Source organism: Grammomys surdaster, unplaced genomic scaffold, assembly GCF_004785775.1.
Source record: "Grammomys surdaster isolate TR1022 unplaced genomic scaffold, NIH_TR_1.0 125940, whole genome shotgun sequence".
In the NCBI taxonomy this organism is placed as follows: domain Eukaryota; kingdom Metazoa; phylum Chordata; class Mammalia; order Rodentia; family Muridae; genus Grammomys; species Grammomys surdaster.
This window is the reverse complement of record NW_021620762.1, coordinates 3,756,648-3,769,805: the sequence shown is the minus strand read 5'-3', so window position 1 is coordinate 3,769,805 and position 13,158 is coordinate 3,756,648. Positions and strand designations below refer to the sequence as shown.

Sequence of the window (13,158 nt, the reverse complement as noted above, 5' to 3'; positions counted from 1 at the left end):
TGAGTTGGGCTCCTTCTTCCTAGCTGTCCTCCTTAACCCCCATCAGAACCAGGGCTGCAGACTGCTGCTGATTCCATGTTGTGCCCCAGCGGGATGATGATTCTGCTAAGGGCATTCACACTAATGGTGTTGGGCTTCTTCTAGCTTCTGGTTCCCTCCCCTCCACCCCTCCACCCCTCCACCCCTCCACCTCCATCTCCTGTAGAGAAACCAGTGGCTTCCAGTGAGAAGGTGGGTCATCCTCTCAAACAGCCTGCCCTGCCCCAGCTACAGCAACATAGGCGTGGGCCAGCCCCCAATACCTCTCTAATCCAGGAGCCCTAGAGGGCTTGGTGTCAGGGTTGACAGGGGTCAGAACATAGTCTGTTCCCTGTCTGTTGTGTCTTGTCTCACGGGCCATGTGAGAGCTGCAGCCAGGGTGGCAATGGTTTTGTGGGCAGGGTTTGGAGAGGAATGTTCTCTGTCCCCACCTACCTATCTCTCTTGCCCAGTTCCTTTCGCTCCCTAAGGCTGGGTCTGCAACCCTAGCCCCGTCCTGCTGGTACTTGCCTGTCTTTGGCCTGGGAAGGGTTCTCTAAGCTCTGACCTGAAGCTGAGCCCTTTCTCATTTCTTGCCATGTTGGGATGACACTGAGAGACAAGAGAGGGAGTGGCAGCCGGTGGCACATGCTTTGACCAGATTGATGGAGTCCATAAGGAGACAGCAACCCTAATAATGACAGTTGAACTTCTATATTTTTTAACAGTCTCCATCTAAAGAGGGAAGCTTGGGCCCAGTGTAGAGGCACTGATTTATAAGCCTCACACTTAGGAGGAAGTGGCTGAAGGGTCAATCTCAACTATATAGAAAAAGGAACGCTTTGGCTCATGAGACCCTGTCTCAAAGAGAGAGAAAGGGGGTAGAGGAAGGAGAGCTTGTGAGGAAGGGGAGAGGTAAGAAGAGTAAGTCAACGTTCTTGTGAGTCCTAGAGCCAGGGGAGGGTCACAGCAGAGCTCCTGACACTGCCAAGCCCCATATCCTACCACCAACCCTCCCCTGAGTCAGGACAGACACTGCCTGTGTTAGGGAGGTGGCTCAGGACGTAAAGAGCATGAGCCATAGGATCCTGAGAGCCTCGGTTTGGCTCCCCCCCCACCCCCGCCCCACATAAAAGTTGGACACAGGAGCACAGAGTCCGGGGCCTCCTAGCAGCTCCCGTGTACTGCAGGGCAGGAGGCAGTGGTCCTGAGGTCTGCGTGGGACAGTGGACAGCTGTGGGAGCCCGAGCAGAGAGCAGCCAGGGAGCGTCTTCGCCTGTCCCTTCCTAGCTACGCTGCAGTCTTCACTGCCTTCACCTCTCTTTCTCCCTTGGAGCTGAGAGATAATCAAATATCAGGAATCTCCCGGGCACACTGCTGTGGGTGACAGAGCACAAGGCAGTCATTTTTCTCCATGAGATACTCAGCCAGACCTTTGAACTTAAAAGGCTGGGCGTCCCAGTGACAGAGCCGCCCAGGAAAAGGAAAATTGCCCTTAAGTGAGCTAAACCGTAGTGGGCGTAGTTAAGCTCCCAGCTGGGGCACAGGAAATGCCAGGGCAGCTCTTCTCAGCCAGAAGCCGGTGTTTTCCTCCACCTAACCCCAGGTCTTGCTCAGTGGAGGAGAACTAGGCAACAGAATCCCCCAAAGCCACACCAAACAGGCAGTCCAGTTCATGGAAAGGACCTCAGCCTACCAAACCAAGCCCCAGGCCACAGTAAGAGAATCTCTCCCCTGAACCCAACTCTTCCCCTGGGAGTCTTTCTAGGGCTCCCTTCAGGCAGTGATCTCAGGCGTCCTCAGGAGCCTTTGCCAAGTTGTCATTCTGCCTGTGAGAAGCAGCTGTGTGGTGCAGCCCCACAAGACCGTCCTCCCCTCCCTCCTTCCTACACTTTGCCAACACCCACCCTCTCTCTCCCCTCTCCCCAAATGAGTGCTGTTCCTTTTCAAGAGCTGAGCAGGGAGCTCAGGGAGGCAGTAAGCTGGCCTGGGTTCCAGAAAACAGGAGAAAGAATGGGCACCAAAGGGACCGGAAAATCGTGAATAAATAAGTGTACTGAGCCGGAAGGTTTCTTGCGCTTAATTAGGAATTTGTTCTGCCATGTGATGAAATGAAGCCGGGGTCGGTCTCAGGCCCCCAGAGTCGTGCCCAGGAGCCTGAGGTGGATTTCCCTGGGGCTTCTCCTGCCTGCCCTCACTTCGGTAGTTACCTATGTCTCTTGTGCTTCCACAGTGGTATTTGCAGGCTTAGGTGGCCTTTACAGTAGCCAGTTGTCCAGGGAAATGTCAGAATATAGGTGATAAATTCCAGTGTGGATTCATTTTCTCGTGCCACACTGTCCCGTCTGAGGTGCTTTGATCTCTCTTTTTAATGTGTATGGATGTTTTTGCCTGTGTGTGTGTCTGCATGTGTGTACGAGCACACACACCATGTGAGAGCCTGGTTCCAGAGGGTATGAAAAGGCCATCAGATCCTCTGTAACTGGAGTTTCAGACAGTTGTTATCAGCCATGTGAGTGCTGGGAATCAAACCTCAGTCCTCTGCAAAGAACAATAAGAGGCCTTAACCACTGAGCCATCACGTCAGCCCTGAGGGGACTTGGGTATTATTAAATGCCTCTGAGTTTACCAGGACAGGGAGACTCTCTGCTGTCTCCAGTAAAGGAGGTTATCCTCCAGGCCAGTGTACACCAACCTGCCAGCCTCTGGTCTTTCAGTTGGCTCTCCCAGGCAGCCATCACAGACAGGCCTTGCTCCCTGAAATGGCCCAATAGCACCCTCTCCTACTGCACACAGACCAAGCGTCAGTCCTCTCCAACCCGATTCTGTGCTGTGGCAAGGAAGCCTTGCCTCACTGAGGCCTGTGAAGATACAGTGAGACCGAGTGGAGGGTGCTCACTAGAACCGCTGAGACAGGGGCATCACCTTTATTGCCAGCACAGTCAGCTGTCCCAGAATGAACGTCCCTTGGGACTGGCTGTGAGGTCAGGGACATTACCTCAGCCATGTTCAAAAACAAACTGCAATGCCCAGGATCTCTTCTGCCCCCTCCCCACATACCCAGCTGTAGTCCCTGCACCCCAGCCTGTGGAATTATCTTCAGTCTCAGCCCTCAGTGAGCATCAGGTGGCCCAGGGACATGTGAGTCAGCTAGAGCACCTTCATTCCCACAGGCCTAGCAACCAGACCTTCCATCCTGAGCCCTAAGCAACAAGACTTAGACCTGTTGGGGGCTCCTTCCCTACCCAGCTGGCTGCCCCATGGGAGCTCTCAGGCTAGACAGAGGGGGGGTGTCGTGACTTATTACTCCAATCCCATTACCCACCCACCTGCCCGCTCCTGCACAGATGCCTTCCACTTCGGCTCACCAACAGCTGGCTCAGCTCAGTGCGCCCCGTTGGTGTTATTAAAAACACAGTTCTTTCTAATAAAGGCTGCTGTGGAGCACCACCGCCCTCCTCTGGGCTGTCATGAACCCGTAGGGCTTCCTCCCCTCTGTTTGTGTATTCAGAACTGACACCTCCTGCTCTCCAGCCCCACACTCCCCTCAAAGTGGGTCAGACACCATCCTCGCCAGGCATCCGCCAGGCATCCGTAGAGGAGCTAGGGCTGCTCTGCCTGGGGAAGTTGTTGAGCCCTGCTCTCCCACCCCACCCCCTACATGTGCCCCAGATTTGTTTTCTAAGCCAGCAGGCAGGGTGCAACTAAGCAGCGATGGCAAACAAGGCCACAGGTCCCCAAGAAGAGACCTTCACCTGGGAACAGGAGGACTTTCTAGTTTCCACTGTCCCCAGGTCTGTGGCAGTCCCAGTGGCATGTCTCCTAGTGCGGCTGCTCTGATCTGTCACAGCCAGCAGTCAGGGGTCTCCACTGTTGCCAAGGCCTTTGAATTCCTGTGCTGCTCCTCAGCTGCTGCTCCCCCGGGAGTCCAGAAAAGGCCGTGTCCCCATCTGCATTCAGCCGGCCTCCTTTTGCTAACACTGCCCTGCCCAGTGGCCACTCGTCAGGATTCTCTGTGGCTACTCCACAGTAGATGAGCCTGTGGTGGTCTTCATTTTGTATGCTGATTTAGCTGACCGTTCTCATTGTACATGCAGGGGCAGTATGTAGAGAGCAACTTGGGGTTTCTGTGGACAGGCCATTGGGATGGGGCAGACATGTCCTTACCCTTTCCCAGAGAAGAGCCAGCCATAGGCTCTTGACAACCGCATCTTCAGCCAGCATCGTCAAGACCAAGCAGAGCGCTGTGCCGGGCTCCAAGAGAAGGAGGCCAGCCTCTTCCCAGCCTCCCCTCTCCGCAGCTCTACCTGTCTGCAGCTCTGACCTGCCTGTCTCAGCCATGTGCAGGCCTGCCCACCAGACCAGAACTGCCGATCCACCCAGGAGGTTGGTGGGACAGCTACCTGGACATCGCAAGGCAAGGGACAGACAGCACCTGTGGTCCGCAGAGAGGTGATCATAAGCATAGTCTCTGCACAGGGCTGTCCCTTACAGCCACCACCTACAGAGCCATAGTAGCCCTGCAGCCCCAGAACAAATGCCCCTTCAGGCCAGGGGCCTCAAAACCCCCAGGCCCTGGCGTCTGTCACCTCTCCTCCTCTTCCTCAGTTCCACTGCACTAGCTGGCCACTCTGGAGGGAAGGCCAAGCAGCCTTGGGTGGTGGGGGGGGAGAGCGTGCCTGAAGTTTTATGTTTCAATCTCCAGGAAGGAGATTAGCTGGCTCACAGCCAGGCTCCTGACTCTGGTCACTAACCAAGCTGCCCTGATGACTCAGAAATGAAAAATGGAGACTCTGTCTCCCAGGCACCACCTGTGTGTGCTGAGTGTGTGGGGGAGGTGGGGGTGCGGGACTGAAGGATGGCCAGGCCAGAGCTCCTGCTTTCATACCAGTCGCTTGGCTGCTTTGGAGGCTGAGTGCCTCCCTGCATCTTCTACCTCAGGTGGAGAGGGAGAGCCCTGCCTCAAGCCCCTCCAGGAGAGCTTGCAGCCATGGGGTAGAGTTAGTCCCGAAAGTGGGTGGGACACATCTTCTGCAAGGCACGGGGAGGGGACCTGCCCAGCACCAGAAGGAGCCAGGCTAGTTGAATTTCCTCCTTTCAGTAGAAAAGGTATCCAGAGTGAGTTGTTACAGGCAGGGTCAGCAGAGGCAGGCCATGTAGTCTCTGGAAAAGTCTCACCCAGAACCCCAAAGCACATCCTCCCAGAGAACACACAGGAGACCTCTGGCCCCTGCTCAGGTAATTGAGTGACTGCCAGGAAGGACAGACCAAGAATCTGTGTGCACGTGCATGCACGCACACACACACACACACACACACACACAAACACACAATGGAGGACGCTTACCTTCTATAGCTTTCACTACTCTAGGTGGGGTAAAAAGAGATAACAAGGATCTTCATAGAGCAGATGTGATCTGCCTGTCCCTGGGCCCCCCCCATCCCACTCCCCTGACCTCCAGAGCCCCTCAATATTAGCTGGTACCAGCACTGGGTGTCCAGGGCAAGCTCCTATAGCACCTGGACCTGCAGGGAAGGTGGAGTCACCAGAGTGATCCCAGTCCCCTCCTTCACAAGGAGAAATGGACCCAATGTGCTGGCGTTGGGAGCCACACCCCTACATGGAAAGTAAGGCCGTGTGATGATAAAGAGACAACTTTCTCAGAGACGTCTCTGCCGGTCCCTGCCCATGCCAGCTGCTATGCCGGCTGCCTCCATCTGCTCGGCACTAACCTTCCAGCACCCCCATTTAATTTTATTATTATTGTGTGTGTGTGTCTGTCTATGTCTGTGTGTGTCTGGGGGAGGGGAGGAGAGCAAGAGAGAAGGGGAGGCAGGACGTGCGCCACGGTAGCCTGTTGAGGGCCTTTCTTTCCTTCCACCTTTACATGGGTTCTAAGTTGTCAGGCTTGCGTTTGTCTGTCCGTCCGCTGTCTGTAAGATGCAGCAGCTTCTCAGGGCAGCACTGACGCCCCACCCCCACCCTTCAAGCTCTTTCCCTGTGTCTGAATGTGGCTCCCCTTCTGCAGGCAGTTAGTCCTGTTGGTTAAAGGACAAATGCCAATCACCCGCCGCTGTTTTAGGTCTGGGAAACGGCTTGCCTCTCAGCTCAGGCTCATGTTCCTTTGTCCGTCTCCCACCCGCCCGCCCCCCAGGACTCAGATTCAGCCAGGACCCGTGGCCCTGTGTCCCAGGAGGGCAGTGTGGTGGTGAAGGACAAAGCTGTAGCCAAGTCCTCCACCAGCCCCAGCTCCCTGCTGGAGCCACCGGGCCCAGCCACTGATGCATGCTCACGGGTCATTCATTATCATTAGCTCTGGCGTGTTGATTCTCTGCTTAGAGAAGACAGCGCTGTCCCCGTGACAGCCACAGTGATGGATGGCCGCCTCGATGGACGGCTGCTTCCTTGTATGTGCTAAGCTGAAGCCAGCGCCACGGACAAGACTTAGGAAACGGCGAGGGTTGAGCCTATCTCAGAGTGGGCATCCAGGACCAGAAGAGACATCAGGGTTGGAGATGGGGGCTCTCCAGGAAGCATGAAGGAAAATCTGCTTGTGGAAGAGGCCCAGGCCTTGATAGCCGGACAGTGTTTGCTGGAGTCATCCTTGTTTCTTGAGAGTCATGGTTTCAAGTATCTATGTACCTCTTGGGCACTCAGAGATTAAGGCAGGACTGTAGCATGATGTAGTCTGGCATCGATGAATGGATGTCCTCATCCACCTCAGCTATATTTCCTGTCCTTTTCGGTCCTGCTGTAGGAGACAGGCTGGTGGCAGGGATGTGCCTCAGCCTGGTGGCTTAGGTTCTGTGCTGTTTTCCTGGCCCCCTAGGCCAGGCTAGCACCTCCTCTCCACAGGGCAGGACAACCTGGCTGTCATGGCCCAAAGGAGCTTAGCCTGCTCAGCCTTTTACCTTTTCTTCATCCAAGATACTAGGGATTGTACTTGGGCCTTGCACAAGCCTGGCTGACGCTCTCCCAGCTGAGCTAGCCCAGACCTTCCGTTTCCCGCATGCGAATCCTGAAAGATGACAGACACTTAGTGAGAACACTCGGCTCTTCTCTTGCTTAAACTGTGAGGTTGAGGTCCTGGCAGGAGGCAGAAACCTTTCCAGTTTCCAAAGAGTCAGTACATCACAGATACCCACAAAGAACACCTGGTCACAATGAATCCCACTATATTCATGGGGTAGAGAGATAGCTAACTGGTAACGAGCACTTCCTGCTCTTCCAGAGGACCTGAGTTCATTTCCTACCATCGAGCCACATTAAGCAGCTCGAACTTGCCTGTAACTCCGGCTCCTGAGGCTCTGACTACCTTTTCTAGCCTCCCCCAGCCACCCACATATATGGGAAGACTTGTGAATAAAAATAAATCTTTAAGAATATACCCGATTGGGCCAGGTGTAGTGGCACACACCTTTAATCCTAGCACTCGGGAGGCAGAGGCAGTCGGGTCTCCATGTGTTCTAGGTTAGGCTGGTCTACAAAGAGAGTTCTAGGACAGCCAGGGCTGTCTCTAAAAACCAAATACATACGTATAGACATATCAATGTATCTTTTAGCTGTGACCAGTATGAAACAATGAATAGTATTGGGCATAGTGGTACACAAGTAATCTCAGTGCTTGAGAGGTAGAGGCAGGAGAATAAGGAGTTCAGAGACATCGTCAGCTACATAGACTGTCCTAGGCTGTATAGTTTGTGTGGCTGCATGCATGTGTGTATGCCATGGCACGTAGGTGGAGGTCAGAGAACAGCTTGCAGGAATCAGTTCTCCTCACCCTGAGTCCCAAGGACTGAGCTGAGTCCCAAGGACTGAGCTCAGGCCCTGAGTCAGACGTGGCCACAAGCTCCTTTCCCCGCTGAGGTGACAGAGGCCTGAGCTCCGTGGTTTTGTTGCCACCTTCTAGGAGACACATGGGCAGCATTCAGCATGCTCCAAAGTCCCCCGTACCATTTCAGAGCTAGTCGCAAGGAAGAGGAAAATTAAAAAGCTACTAAGAGGGACTCCATGCCCCACCTTCACAGTCATGGTGTCTCCAGGGAACAGGGTAGGAGAGCCGTGGTCCATGTGCCCCAGCATCAGAGGCACCTAGGCAAGGGTCCCAGTTCATGCCAGCCCCACAAGATGCCAGGATCCTGCGAGGAAGGCAAGGTTTTCCTATGCTCCACACAAAGGAAAGCAAGAAGCTCCACACAGGGGCTCAGCAGCCAAGGATGTCAGCCAGGTCACTTGCTGGACAGAGTGTACAGAGAACTGGGGAGGGGAGGTCTTCTCTCCACACCTCCAATGCAAGTTGGCTGTTAGATGGCTGCCCCAGGCTATGTTCCCAGGGCATGAAGAACGGTCTCTGACAACTCTGCCCTAATGTCAGACTCCTGATATTACAGTCACTGGTCTCAGTCTTCTTCCCTGCCCTGGGGTGAGTCCCGGGAAGGCAGGGCCTGCTGGCAAGGTGTGGGTTCAGGAGGCCTGATGTTTGTTTATTTTGAGGCTCTTAAGAAGCAGCAACCCTCTGTCCTTGGCACATATCCAAGAGGGTGTGGCTTACCCTTTCTCCCTGCCAAGAAGATGTTCTGAGGTCAGACAGACAGACAGCATTGGGTCAGACAGCTCCTCTGGGCATTTATCTGGCTCTTGACAACAGAAAGGAGGGAAGAAAGCCACCCAGATGCTGTTGGGTGGCTCAGTGCCCGGATTGGTTTTGCCCTAACTCCCCGACACAGGGAAATGTGCGGTCTCCCGTCTCCGTCTCCGAGCTGGTCACTCAAGGCACCTAAGCAGCACCTGTTTTTGTCTCAGCCTCTCAGATAATGGCTTGCTCTCTGCACCTGTCTTCCTCCTCCCTCCCTCCAAGGAGTTAGATGCTCAGGGAGCAAGCTGTGCTTCAAGGTGAATCAATATGGCAAGGCCAGCTTGTAGAACTTAGATCAGCTGTCAGAAGTCTGCCTGTGAGCAGCTCGTGGCTTCAGGCAGAGTGAGGGACTGGGAGCCTGGAAGCTGGAGGGGCAGCGGGCTCCTCATCACTGCTCTGTAAGAAGTCCTCTTTGCCCTCCTACGCCAGGAGCAAGTGTAGACACAGCCACAGACGCTGGGAACAGCAGCTAGGGTGGTCTTCATGTACCCTCTGGCACCTGGCACTGACTCCCTCCCCTCTCCAAGGTGGGCTTCCACTCTTGAACCTGGACTGTTCTCCACCCTGCCAGTAAGGTGACTATCCAGTTCCTTCTTCTGTTGTGATTGTCTTTGGTACCTTCCACCTGTTGGTTCACTCTGGACTCCACGAGGACAAGGCTTGTGCCTGCCCTGTGCACTTCCCCTGAGTGACCAGAATAGTGCCAGCGCTCAGCAGACCCTCAGCGAGTCTGTTAGTGAGTGAGTGATAAAGGCCAAGTCTCAGGTTATACAAAACCAGCACAGTTGTCTCCTGCCCCCTCATTACACAGATGATCGGCCCAGGCCCACTGTCCCCATGTGACCTGATGTTAAGCTCTCACCAGCTCCTGAGTCCTCCCTGGCTCCTCGATGCTTCTCCACACCCCTTGGAGTGTGACTTCCGGTGCGGAAAGCAAGTGCATATAGAGCTTCTCAACTTAGCCTAGGATGGGGAGAGATGAGGACACCTGGCACTGCCACACAGGAGCTGCAGGCTGTGCTCAGGGGCAGACCCCTGCACCTCTGATGGGGACAGGCTGGATGCCAGGGGGCCACTCAGCACCTCCGTGTCCATCTGTGTCTGCCCTGAAGCTGGAGGTGAGCAGTGGGTATCGTCCAGGGTGGCCCAGCAGTCCCCTCCGTGCCTCCGCACTGTCTGTCCCTCACAGCCTGTCATCTTATTTCACCTTGACTTGTTAGCAGACCTAATGAATTTTTGGAGCAGCCGCCTCCCCAGGGACGGGGCGAGCAATCCAAAAGATAGTTAGTGAACTCTGTGGCTCCCCTGGCACCAGGGAAGGCAGGAGGTCCCAGGGACAAAGGAATCTGGCCCCAGGAGAGTGGGGCTTACTCTTGTAACTTGGTCTTGGGACCTCTGCGGATTGGAGCCTCCAGCCCCCCATGTTCTTCCTTTCTCGGTGTCTGTCCAGTTGGAGACATCTTTTGAACGTCACTGAAAGCCAGGCCCACACTCTCCCTTCCCCTTTGTGTTCCCGGGTCAGTGCCTTCTGAGTGTGCTCCAGACGGTGGCAGTCACTGGGACTCTTCTGTTGGACTTGCCTGGGGCTCTCCCTCAGGCCTCTGTGTACTTCCTCTGCCTCAAAGAGTGTCCCTGTCTCTGTCTGGCTTGTGTTCCCTGGAGGCAGACTAGGTCCTCCAGAGTTACTCCATCTCTGTTTAGACATGGGTGCTGTGCTTTTCCCTAACCAGATCCAGCAGCCTTTTATGCTGTCCCCACAGCTGAGGCACTTTTGACAGACAGTGCGGAGTGCGGCCGAGTGTGGCTAAGGAGAGGGAGGGAAAAGGGAAACAAGAATGAGCCTGTCCCCCTCAGGTGATTATCAAGGAGCTGCTATTGCACAAAGTGCTCCTCCAGGGCAGGTTTAGTTTTGGGAAAGTGTGATGGGGAGGGGAAGAATATTGCATGTGCGTGTGTGCGTGTGTGCGTGTGTGTGCGTGTGTGCGTGTGTGTGCATGTGCGTGTGTGTGCGTGTGTGTGTGTGTGTGCGTGTGTGCGTGTGCGTGTGTGGTGTATTTAAATCCCCATATGTCTACTATAGTCCTTGTGCGTACTAGACAAGCAGTCTACTACTGAGCTCCGACTGCAGCCCTCTTTGCCTTCCCTTCTTAAAGATAAATATATCTGTCTGTGTAAGTGTGTGCCACATGTGTGTGCCCAACTGATGTTACAGACAGTTGTGAGATGTGTACTGAGATCTGAACTCAGATCCTCTGCAAGAGCAGCAAGTGATTGCCGGCTTTGAACTCCCTGTACAGCCCAGCCCTGGCTGTGAACTTGCCATCCTTTTACCTCAGCTTCCTGAGTAGCTGAGATTCTAGGCCAGCACCGTCAGGCCCAGCTGGGTCACTAATCTCTGCCATCACATTAACAGATAAGGCTACTTATGGCTGGGCTATCCTGGAAGTTCTAGAAAGGCCCGGGGTAAGTAAGCAGCCCGTGGAAGACCATGCTAGAGGATAGATACTAGAGTTGTGGGACCCAGCCAGAGTGGTCCAGGCAGCCACCGTGAACAAGCAGGCTGTCACCTACTCACAGCTCTTGGGGACTTGAGGCTCCCCTAGCTCCCTTCCAGAGAGCAGAGAAGGAGTAATCAGCACCTGAGGCCAAACCCAGCCAACCACGAGGTCTTGCCTTCTCTCCAGACCCAAGGCCAAGGTCAGGCAACAGACAGCTGCAGAATTTCTCCACTGGCCTCGTTCCAGATTCATGCTGGCTGTGGCCAAGCCCTGGAGCACGGCCATGTCACAGGTAGCATCCCAAACAGTGGTGGCAAACTAAATTTAAGTCTTGCCTTGCAATGGCTACTCCTTGGCCCTCACCCAGTGTCCTCCCTACAGTGGCACAGCTGCCTGCTCCCACTGCCTGAGTGACTGCCTACCAGGCACCCGAGCCAACATCCAGCAGCTGCGCTGTCCCAAGGCCCTCACCAGCACACGACACCACTTCAGCCAACTCGAGGGTTCCCCACACCACGCCTCAGCACACCAGCGGCTTCTGACACCTCAGGATGAGCTGGCATGCTGGGGTCGGAGGCTAAGGCGCAAAGAGGAACTAGGTCGATGCTTCCCTCTGACTGGCTGGGACTGGAAAGATTTGTGGTGCCCTGGAGCAGGAAGAATGTCGGAATTGAGTTACTGTGAGAACTGAAACAAATCATCTTTATTGGCAGTTTTCACAGGCCCTTCCGAGCTTCTCCCTCCCCTCCTCCCCCCGCCATGTCAGACAACTCTGATTAAAAGCAATAAATGACTCCAGCCCACTCCCAGGTGTCATCATGGGAAGAGATATTGGCCTGGCTTCTTGTGAGCCCAAGCAGAACCTTTTCCAAGAACCAAGGAGTGTACCAGTGTCCTGAGGGAGTACTACAGAGTCCCCCAGCTTCATACTGAGGAAGAGCCCTGATCCTCTGATGGGGCCCACAGACAGGACATGCCAGACTCTTCTGTTTCACCACTCACAAAGAAGGGTCACGTGCCCTGTGGACTTGTCCCAGACTACAGGGAGTGTCAGACCTGTTCTGCGTAGAGGCAACAGGAATGTATAAATTCAAAATGAAGACAAAGGCTCAGGGGTCTCTGTGTGTGTTGAGTAGTTACCACTAGCAACCCTGGGTGATGTCAGGAGAAGCTACCAGAGAGATCTAGAAATGTCGTCTTAGCTGGCAGGGACCTTGTCCGTTGTTCTGTGGCATAGGTCCTGGACTTCTTTAGGGACTCAGGTTCTAGAAGCAGGGCCAGTGAGCCAGCCCACAGGGGCCGGTGAGCCAGCCCACTGGTGGAAGGCTCAAGAGGAGTTCTCCCCAAGAGGCTGCCAGGTAGAGTCAGCTGTCTCTACAGAGCCTGATTGTCCTGAACAGATAAGGTCACAGACGCCCTTCCACAGTAAATTCCCTGTCCCCTAACTATGTCACCAAGCCCAGAAGAGCAGAGCCACATGCCATTTACTGCCAGCCTTAGGACCGGCAACTTGGGACTTGCCTGTCTCCAGCATTGCCCTCGGGTGCCCCTTCTTCCCTGGAGTGACCCATCACCATAGCCTCCCTGCTGCAGACCCTTGTCACCAGCCCTGCACACAACTGCCAGCATTCCTGCCCTCTTACCCACAGGCAGCAGGGGGGTTGTGCCTAGGAGATGCCTCCTCCCGAGTGTGCTGTGCCTTTAACCGTCAGCTCCCGCCTCCCACACCTGGCTCCACAGGCACAGAGCCTTTAAACCAAGGAAGAGAGAAGGAGTGAGTGCTGGCCAGCTCTGACTCTGACAGGAAACTGACAGAGCCCCTGAGAGGGACCCTGAAGGATAAGGGGAAGGTGGTAGCTCCTCACCAGGGCTGTCACCCCAGCATCTTCTCTGTATCACACCCAGGCCCTGCTTCTGGGAAGAGGGTGAGAGCAGGATGTGTGTACCTAAGACACCCATAGGCTCAGCAGCCCCCACATGGTCTGGGGGATGAAGGCTCAGCAGCC

The 13,158-nt window shown here is 54.8% G+C and overlaps 1 protein-coding gene across 2 annotated transcripts in view; it reads left to right on the top strand.

Moving 5' to 3' along the window:
* Tmem104 (transmembrane protein 104) overlaps positions 1–13,158 on the top strand; it is a 56,282-nt gene that overhangs the window by 39,412 nt on the left and 3,712 nt on the right. The gene's annotated exons all lie outside the window — the stretch shown is intronic.